Source organism: Capra hircus, chromosome 25 (assembly GCF_001704415.2).
Source record: "Capra hircus breed San Clemente chromosome 25, ASM170441v1, whole genome shotgun sequence".
NCBI classification, from domain to species: domain Eukaryota; kingdom Metazoa; phylum Chordata; class Mammalia; order Artiodactyla; family Bovidae; genus Capra; species Capra hircus.
In genome coordinates, this window is record NC_030832.1 from 4,920 (window position 1) to 14,283 (window position 9,364).

General features: G+C 47.4%; 1 pseudogene; it reads right to left on the minus strand.

Moving 5' to 3' along the window:
- LOC102191197 lies at positions 2,561-5,985 on the minus strand (annotated as a pseudogene).

A 9,364-nucleotide genomic window follows, 5' to 3' on the forward strand; every position in this document is an offset into this window, starting at 1 on the left:
GTGCTCAACTTTAAGAATAAAATCTTCAGTTTCAACCTTCAAGTGAAACTGGAGGGAAGACTAAAAGCAGTCATTCTTTCAAACTGAAAAAGAAAACCCACATGTGACCATGTCCCAGAACACAGGTCGCGTCACCCCTCCCTCCTCAGCCTTCTCCTCCACCGCCAGCAGCCCGTCATCACAAGGCCTGCCCTGGGCTGGCAGGGGCAAAGGAAGAGGGCAGACCAGCTCCTCTGTCTCCAGGCCGCGTGGGCCGCTTGCTCCACCTCCTTCCCAAGTTCATGTGGCACTGAAACAGCCCCGGCAAGCTGGGGGTTCTGATCAGAAACACCACCGTGGGTACCAAGCAAGGACCCCTGGTTCTTGTTTTCCCCGGTATCAAATAACCTTGATCAATACAATTACTGGGCCTGTTACATGTGGCTTCAGATGACAGAAGACCCCCAGGGTGTCCCCACTTCCAGTGACAGATGCAAATAGCTTGTAGGTCAGCCTACCAAGAGCTAGAAAAGCGAAATACAGTTTAAAAGAGGTCCTTAGGCAGCCACAATCCAAGATTTCAAACAAAAGGGAAGCCCAGTGAGGGAGCTAGAGACTGAGAGGGCCGCTCCTTCCCTCGGGGCATCTGAGCAGAGCCCACTCTGCAAAGAAAAGGCAGGCAAAGAGTCAAGCAGAGGGGGCTGGCTAACACAGCTCTGGAAGGTTCCTTGGGCTGGGGAGACCAAAATTCCAGCACAGGCCTTATGAGTCAATCCGGATGTCAGAAAATGTACCCAACACTCTTCCCAAACCAGCTGAGCGCTGAGTATCAGTCCTAAGATAATATATATTTGGAATCCTAGAAACCTTACATGAAGAAGCACATGATGTAATTCAGTCATCTCTTTCTCTATCATTAGAGGCAAAATTTGATTACGTAGCTTCAGGCCTGAAAACTCATATTAAGAGTTCTTAGGAAGCATCTATCAAGAAATGCAATAAAATTTCAATTATTCATTTTTTTCTGGTCTCTCGAATATAGGTTGGTGTTTTAAAAGCCAGTAGCAAATATTTATAACATTATAATATGTTATATATAATATAAATAATAATGATATAATAATTAAAATGTAATTTTGTGTAGAATTATTGATACCACAAAATAAAAAAGGAAATGGCATTTTCAGTCATCAAGTATTTACCAGAATTGACTATGTGCTAATCACACACTCCTTGTTTCCAGTGAAACTGGAACTTTTCTTCAAAATGTCTTTTCTTCTCAATCTACACATTCCCATCCTCAATGCCATCATCTGCTAACATATAGAACATGCTTCGAAAAAATATGAAAAAGACGTTCTTGCATTTAAAGACTTCACTGTCTACCAGGGGAAAGAGACAAGTAAACAGAAGTTATCTATAATGCATAAGTACTTTAATAAAGTGAGCAAGTCCCTTAACATTTCTAAGCCTCAAATAAGATAGATGTTTAAGAACTCTAAATTACAGAGGGAACTTGAATAAACCATTTCTAACAGCCATGAAATTAAAACACGCTTACTCCTTGGAAGAAAACTTATGACCAACCTAGATAGCATATTCAAAAGCAGAGACATTACTTTGCCGACTAAGGTCCGTCTAGTCAAGGCCATGGTTTTTCCTGTGGTCATGTATGGATGTGAGAGTTGGACTGTGAAGAAGGCTGACTGCCGAAGAATTGATGCGTTTGAACTGTGGTGTTGGAGAAGACTCTTGAGAGTCCCTTGGACTGCAAGGAGATCCAACCAGTCCATTCTGAAGGAGATCAACCCTGGGATTTTTTTGGAAGGAATGATGCTAAAGCTGAAACTCCAGTACTTTGGCCACCTCATGCGAAGAGTTGACGCATTGGAAAAGACTCTGATGCTGGGAGGGATTGGGGGCAGGAGGAGAAGGGGACGACCGAGGATGAGATGGCTGGATGGCATCACGGACTCGATGGACGTGAGTCTGAGTGAACTCCAGGAGATGGTGATGAACAGGGAGGCCTGGCGTGTTGTGATTCATGGGGTCGCAAACAGTCGGACATGACTGAGCGACTGAACTGAACTGAACTGAACTGAAGGTCCTCTCTAGATCTAAAATTCTATGATTATCTGATCTCTTTAAATTAAAAGGTAAATCACAAAATATTCAGTATGCAAAAAAGGAAAACTAAGACCAACTAAGAGATGAAACTGTACAAATGCATTCGAATGTTTTTTCAAAACTGTTAAAACTCCCATTCTAAGTATCAGTAAAATTTCCACAGACACTGTCTTTTAATCAACATCTTCCCCTCAAACCTGCAGACTTCTAAGTAATCAACAAGCAACTATTTTGTGGTAACAGAAGTAAACTGCTTAAAAGCCCATGGCTTGGACTCACAAAAGTGATCTTTTAGAAGGAAGATGTTAATAGAAACGTGCGCATGACATTCTTACTACAATAAATTTGTTCATTAACTTCACTTCAAAAATTTAATGTTCAGGTTTTACATGAAGAGTTTAAAAAAAAAAAAACAGCTCAGATTAGCTCTTTTCACTGTTAAATGTTTTGAAATTTAGAACAAGTTTTCCCTTACCTGATATGGACATGGAATGTGATATTCTCTGCAGAGTTCTTGTATCCACGTTGTTTCCCAGATGCCGCGGTAAGCTTGCTCAAAAAGTAGCATCCAATTACAACCATGAGTGGTATGAGATACAGAGTGCTGAAAACACCAATCCGGATCATAAACTCCACCAGTTTATACTGGTTCTCCTTTTCAAATGGAATCTCAACTCGCACTCTGTTTAGGGATATAATGCCAGCTAAAAGGAGTGAAACCCCAACTACCACACACAGGCAGAGGGGTGCAAGAACAAAATACCTCAAGGCGTCAACATCGCAGAGGCCAACAAAACACACGCCACTGATACCGTCACCTTCAATTTTATTCATCGCTGAAAGGAGGACGGTCAGCGTTCCAGGGTTGCCCCACGCTTCGGCAGGAAACAGCAAGGCTTTCTTCTCGATAGCTTCACTACCCCACTTTGGCACAGCTGCCAAGAACCATGTGATTGTAAGAATCAGCCACCAACGCTGCCAGCCATAGTGAAAAAAATAGAGTATCATGGAAAGCATGATACCAGCTTTGTTCTGAGATCCTTGGGTCACTGTGGAAGCCTTAGACTGTGCAGGGCTGGATGCACGGCAGGCGACTCGGTCCTCAAGCAAAAACCCAAGAAAGAAAATTAATGACACCGTCATGTAGCAGGCAGCATACATTATAATGGGTCTTTCAGGATAACGGAATCTTATCCATCAATCAAAAAAGTGAAAAGAGCAAACAACGTGGCAGAGAGGCAATTGCCTGAAATCCATCCTATGAAACAGCGAGCAGACGAAAGCTCTCCTCTCCTAAAGGACATCTTCCGACAAGGAGGTGAACAATCACGCACGTGCAAAAGGGAACAGCCAAGATCAGGACCGATTTTCAGCTCTCGGGGACTCCAAAGCCACCGTCCCTCTGCACTGTGGGAGGATCAGTAGGGTCAGTGGGATCAGTAGGATCGCCAGCTAATTTCAGGTCCACCAGCCGAGGAGACGGCTCGCCACCATCTGGGAACCTAAAAACACAAGACAAGAATCATTTACTCCTTGGGAACCGAATGATCTGGATTTCCACATTTAGCAGTTGCGGCTTATTTATGCTTATGTCCTTGGAGAACATTACCATATGTTGAAGAAATCATGCAAATATCTTGCTTGTGGGTCATACAATGAGATATTCCACAGTTGGCAAAAAAAACGAAGAATGTATACTTAATTTTGTTTTGGCTTCAAAAACATCACTTTTTATTAAAACAGGCATAGCCATGAATAAATAGTGTAATTAATGCTATTTATTTAGGACACACAGTTTACAGGACGATTTCAAACTATAAATAAGTATATATAAAGTAAGCATACATAAATAAAAAGCTCCAGTAGAATAGTAGCTACAAGTTTTTTTTAACGTTTAATTACAAGATAGTCCTCAATTTACCCTAGACTCAAACAGAGCTTTCTTAAAAATAAGAGGTGAAAATCTTCCCTGGAACAAGAGGGCGGAGGAGTCGGTGGACGTGGGGTCGTCTCCGTCCAAGGACCCATCAGGAATACACCTTCAGAGACAGAACTGCAGGCAGAACACCAGCTAACAGGCGGCAAGAGGACCTGACCAGCGGAAAAGAAGATAGAGAACCACGCACAGCTCGGTAGGACGAAGGAACTACGGGAGAAACAGGAGTGTCAGAAGGACTGGACCTGCCCTCGGCGGGTGGGGGAACTGAGGCAGGGGTCCCATCCCCGCATGGGCCAACTGTCTCAGTCAGAGGAGAAACGCTTAAGGCTGAGAGTGAAACAGCCGATCTGTGGCAGCCTAAATGGAATGAGAATCAGACCGTCCTTGCCGCAGCCATACACACCCCTGGACAGGGACACTGGTCCCCTGGAAGGCGCAGCAGCCGGGAGCTGGAGTTTAGGGATTGTGGGGCCGTTCCAGGGCGAGGGCTGCTCTTGACTGTGGAGAGATGGACTGAGGGGATGTGAGGGAGAAGAGACGGACTTAGGGGATATGAGGGAGGAAAGCCAGGCAGCCACGGAAGCAAGGCGATACTGCTGAGTCATGGGTAGGGGATGGAGCCATCACCATAGCCTCTCTCTCCCCACACCCCAGCATCGGCAGCTGAACAATAGAGAGAGGCTGGCCCATCAAACGCCTGACACACGGCACTACAGAGCAGGACCCCACTCAGGTGCCACCTTAAGTGCCAGGGGCGCCAACCTACAGACTAGGATCCCAGCCAGGAGGGCCCCTCTATGTGCCTGACACACCCAACAACAGAGAAGGACCCCAGGCAAGGTAGCCAGCCCTCTAAGTGCCTGAACAGGTGGAGCTACAGACACGCCTTTTCATCACCAGCTACAAGAGGCTTGAAAAAAGACTCTGATAGGGACGTAACTCCTGCAGCGGAGGCAGTCCGTGTCCTTGCACACTTGGCGCTGCCAGCATCCCTGAAAGCCAAGCAGCTGCGCCACCTTCATGCTCAACTCTCACTGGGGCAGAGCTGCCACAGGCAAAAAAAGTCTTGCGTCTATGCCCACTTCAGTCATGTGCAGCTTTTTGCCGCTCTCTTATCTGTGGCCTGCCAGGCAACTCTGTCAGGGAGGAGGGGGTTCTCCAGGCAACAACACTGGAGCGAACCGCCCAGTACTGGTTGCCATACCCTTCTAGAGCACTGTATTTCCTGCTGCCCTCTCAGCCAACTCCCCTGAGTACCTGGTGCTGCCAGAACCCCTGCGGCCCAAGCAGCTGCACCACCCCCACATTTGGCCCTCACAGGGGCAAACCCAAGCCCTCCAGGGCAGCCGCAGGAGCAAACCCCAGTGGACGACCCTCATGTACACCCACGGCTGATTCATGTCAATGTGTGGCAAAACCACCACAATATTGTAAAGTAATTAGCCTCCAATTAAAATAAATTAATCTTATTTAAAAAAGAAAAATGCCAATATTAACACATATATATGGAATTTAGAAAGATGGTAATGATGACCCTATATATGACGCATAAGAGACACAGATATATAGAACAGTCTTTTGGACTCTGTGGGAGAAGGCAAGGATGGGATGATTTGAGAGGGTAGCGTTGAAAAGTGTATGTTATCATATGTGAAGCAGATCGCCAGACCAGGTTTGATGCATGATACAGGGTGCTCAGGGCTGGTGCACTGGGATGACCCTGGGGGATGGGATGGGGAGGGAGGTGGGAGGGGGGTTCTGGATGGGGAACACATGTGCGCCTGTGGTTGATTCATGTCGATGTATGGCAAAAAGCATTACAATAATGTAAAGTAATTAGCCTCCAAGTAAAATTAATTAATTAATTAATTAAAAATAAATAAATAAAGTTTGACTGCATTGGTCCCTGGCTAAATGGCCTACAGGTTCAGTTCCTCCATCGTTCGTAGAGCATTCTGGAGTCTTTTGAGTTAATGCAATTGCCCTTAAGACTGGCCCTTGTAAGGGTGGGTCTACAGGAGTCCCCGTGGGTGTTGCATTATTCAGTGGTACTGGTGTGGCTAAGTACCATGGAGCGCCTAAGGATGAGCAAAGCCAGCAGCAGCCCCCGACCAGCTGGGGCTGGTGTCGTTAACAATGCGATGAGTTGCATCGAGAAGCCGGTACAGATGGGAGTCTGGGGGGTGAACTCTGTGACCGGGTCACGCTGCCAGCAGCAGAGCCTGATTTTTTAGAGCAAAGTTGGTCTGTGATTTCGTTTGTCTGCATTATTGTCCCTGTCCAGGAGGTTCTTCCATTTGGCAGACAGACACCTGTTCTGGGTTGTAACATCTGCGTGGCATTTGGGGGTAGATGGAGGCACGGGGGCATGGTGATGATGACATGGTGTCGGGATGCCACCTGGGGTTTGGATCCTCTGGTGGGGGAAAGGCAGCGGCAGTCGGGGCGGGGGCGTGGCTGGAAACATTTTCGGCGCCCAGGCCCCTGGACATACAGCACATGGTCATGGAGGCAGCGGGTGATTGGCCTATAGGATTGGCTATCTATACATTGTTCTAGCTGTTGGTTACGTAAGCGATTTTCAAGGGTTGACTGTAATGTTGACAGGTGCATGATGGATAAGGAGTGGCACCATGTCACATGTCACAGCAAGGAACACCGAAGGGCTGCAAAGCAGCCTGCCCATAACAGATAACTGAACAGTAGCAAAAGGTTTTCCCCCCATCTTTGGGTTGTTATGGCTATAGCAACTGAGCCTATTGGGAAGAGGGGTCGGCTATACTGTGAGCAATTTAGTTAGTAGGGAGAATCGCTCATAAAAGACATCCAATAGGAATGAGGCTTCCCACTCTGATGAGATAACAGACAGCTAACCACAGCTTCTGACCCAAATCCCAGTCCTGGGGTGTGACTGAAGCAAGAAGCAGCGGGTTCCTGTAATAAGGACACCTGGAAAACAGTTTGGGACCCGAAAATCCCGTCAAGGTCTGGTTCCAAAAACAATGGCCCTCCCCCGTGAAAGACGCTGAGCCCTGCTCTAGTCACTCCAGAAGCTGACCAGTCCATGCCGCTGCCTTATTGACTCTGGTGTGGTGGATCCAAGGGATGATGCCTATAACTTTAACAGTGGTAGGGGTTGCCAGGACGACCGTGTGAGGGCCTGTCCAAACTGGCTGGAGTGGCTCTTTTCTCCCATCTTTAACCCATACCTCATCCCCTGGCTGACAGGGATGAAGCCAATTGCCCAGGAATGGGTGTCTTTTCTAAGGTTTCTCAGACAATATGGTGGAAGACTCTTCCCAGGGCCTGAAGGTGTTGGGACATCTCAGTTCAGCTAGTTGTTGGGGGGTTTCCCTTGAGTTTTCCTATCACCAGGTGCCTTCTCCCATATAAGATCTCAAAGGAAGAATATAGCCTAAGGATCTCAGGGTGCACCAGGCTCGGAGTAAGGCTAGGGGTAACATATTGACCCAAGATAACTGGGTCTCCCGGCAGAGTTTAGCTAATGTAGTAACTTTCCCTGAGCTCTGTGGCCTGTAAGCAGTGTGAAGCTTCCATTTGATTCCCAGTGTCCTGGATAAAGTTTGGATTATCTCAGACACAAAAGCTGGCCATTGTCAGACCCTATGGAGAGAGGCAGCCCATATCTCAGGATGATGTTTCTTAGCAAGGCCTTGGCCACTCCTCGTGCCTGTTCAGTGTGTGTGGGGTAGGCTTCAGCCCATCCCGAGTAGGTGCAGACTACCACAAGTAAATACTTACAGCCCCTATAGGGCTTGACTTCAGTAAAGTACACTTCTAGATCTTCAAAGGGCAGTGTCCCAGCTGTCTGCACCCCTGGGTTGGGTCTTGGTCCCTGGCTGGTATTGTTTTGTGCACACGTCTAGCACTGATCTGGGCACACAGGGTTGGTGTAGGGAACAAGGTATAAGGAAGGTTGAGAAGTGCTTGCAAACGAGACTCTCAACCAGGGCTGAACATTCTTGCAAACGAGATGTTCTGCCCAGTGTAGGGAACAAGGTATAAGGAAGGTTGAGAAGTGCTTGCAAACGAGACTCTCAACCAGGGCTAAACATGCTTGCAAACGAGATGTTCAGCTAAGAATCCTGTTTGTTCCCGTGGGAAAAGAACAATTCTTGCACACAAGGATGTTTCTCTGATTCCTCAAAAGGAACAGACCCAGGGACAAAATGGATTCTAAGTTGATAAGGAAGTTCCCCAAAACAAAGTCTTAGCTGCAGTAAATAAGCCAAGAAAAAGGTTATCTCGCCCTGCGCCTGCGCACTGTATAGTCTCTGAATCGTAGCGCTTGGCAGCTTGCCCTGTAGGGTGTTGTGCAAGGGATATAAAATAAAGCAGCTGTAAGAAGCAAGTGTTAAAATATAAAGATTTAAACCACTCTGCAGTGTTGGTGTTTGATTCCGTCGCCAGCAGTTGGGAGCTTAGGAGTGAAATAGCAGTGGCTCAGTAAACTCTCCAGCACGGCTTTTCCTAAGTGAGATGTCTCATGATGTTTCACCAGCTGGATTGCTATATTGCTGGGGGCCGAGTGTCTTTGGTCTGGGGGCTCCCACCAGCCCTCCTTTTCTTTTATTCCTCCCTCACTTAGAGCCCATTGATCTTCTTCGTTTTTGTTTTTAATCTTCTCCCCACCCCCAGCTGTCAATAGTTCCCTTTCTTTATAAATGGCTCCACATACATGCAAAGGCATGCCTTGAATCAGTACAGATGTTGACTCGTTTCCCTTCGGCGTGCCTTAGCGCCTGGGCGAGTGCCCACAGCTCAGCTCACTGTGCTGACCACCCCGGTGGCAAGGCCTCAGCTTTCACTGTCTTGTCAGTTGTTGCTGTGGCAGAGCCTGCTTTGCGCTGGCCGTCTTGCTGCTTCCATCAGTGAGCAGCTCCAGTTCTGGGTACTAGAGGGCAACGTCCATCAGGTCTGGCCTGCTCAAGTAAATTCCATCTATGGCCTCCTCTGAGTTGTGATCAGGGTTTTCTGCGTCCGTAGGTAAAAAGGTGGCTGGGTTCAGGGTCTGCACACTCTCAAGTTGGACCCGCGGGTTTTGGCAAAGCAGTCCTTGATCGTGAGTCATCCTGGAGCTGGTCAGCCACTTATGCCCCTGGCTGCTCATCACAGCAGTAATAGCATGGGGAACCTGTACATTTATATTTTGTCCTAGAGTAAGCTTATCTGCTTCTCTGACCAAAACCACAGTGGCAGCTGATGCCTGGAGGCAGGTGGCAATTCCGCGACCACTGGATCCAGCCGTTTGGACAGGTATGCGACGGGGCGCCTCCATGGCCCAAGCGCTTGTGTGAG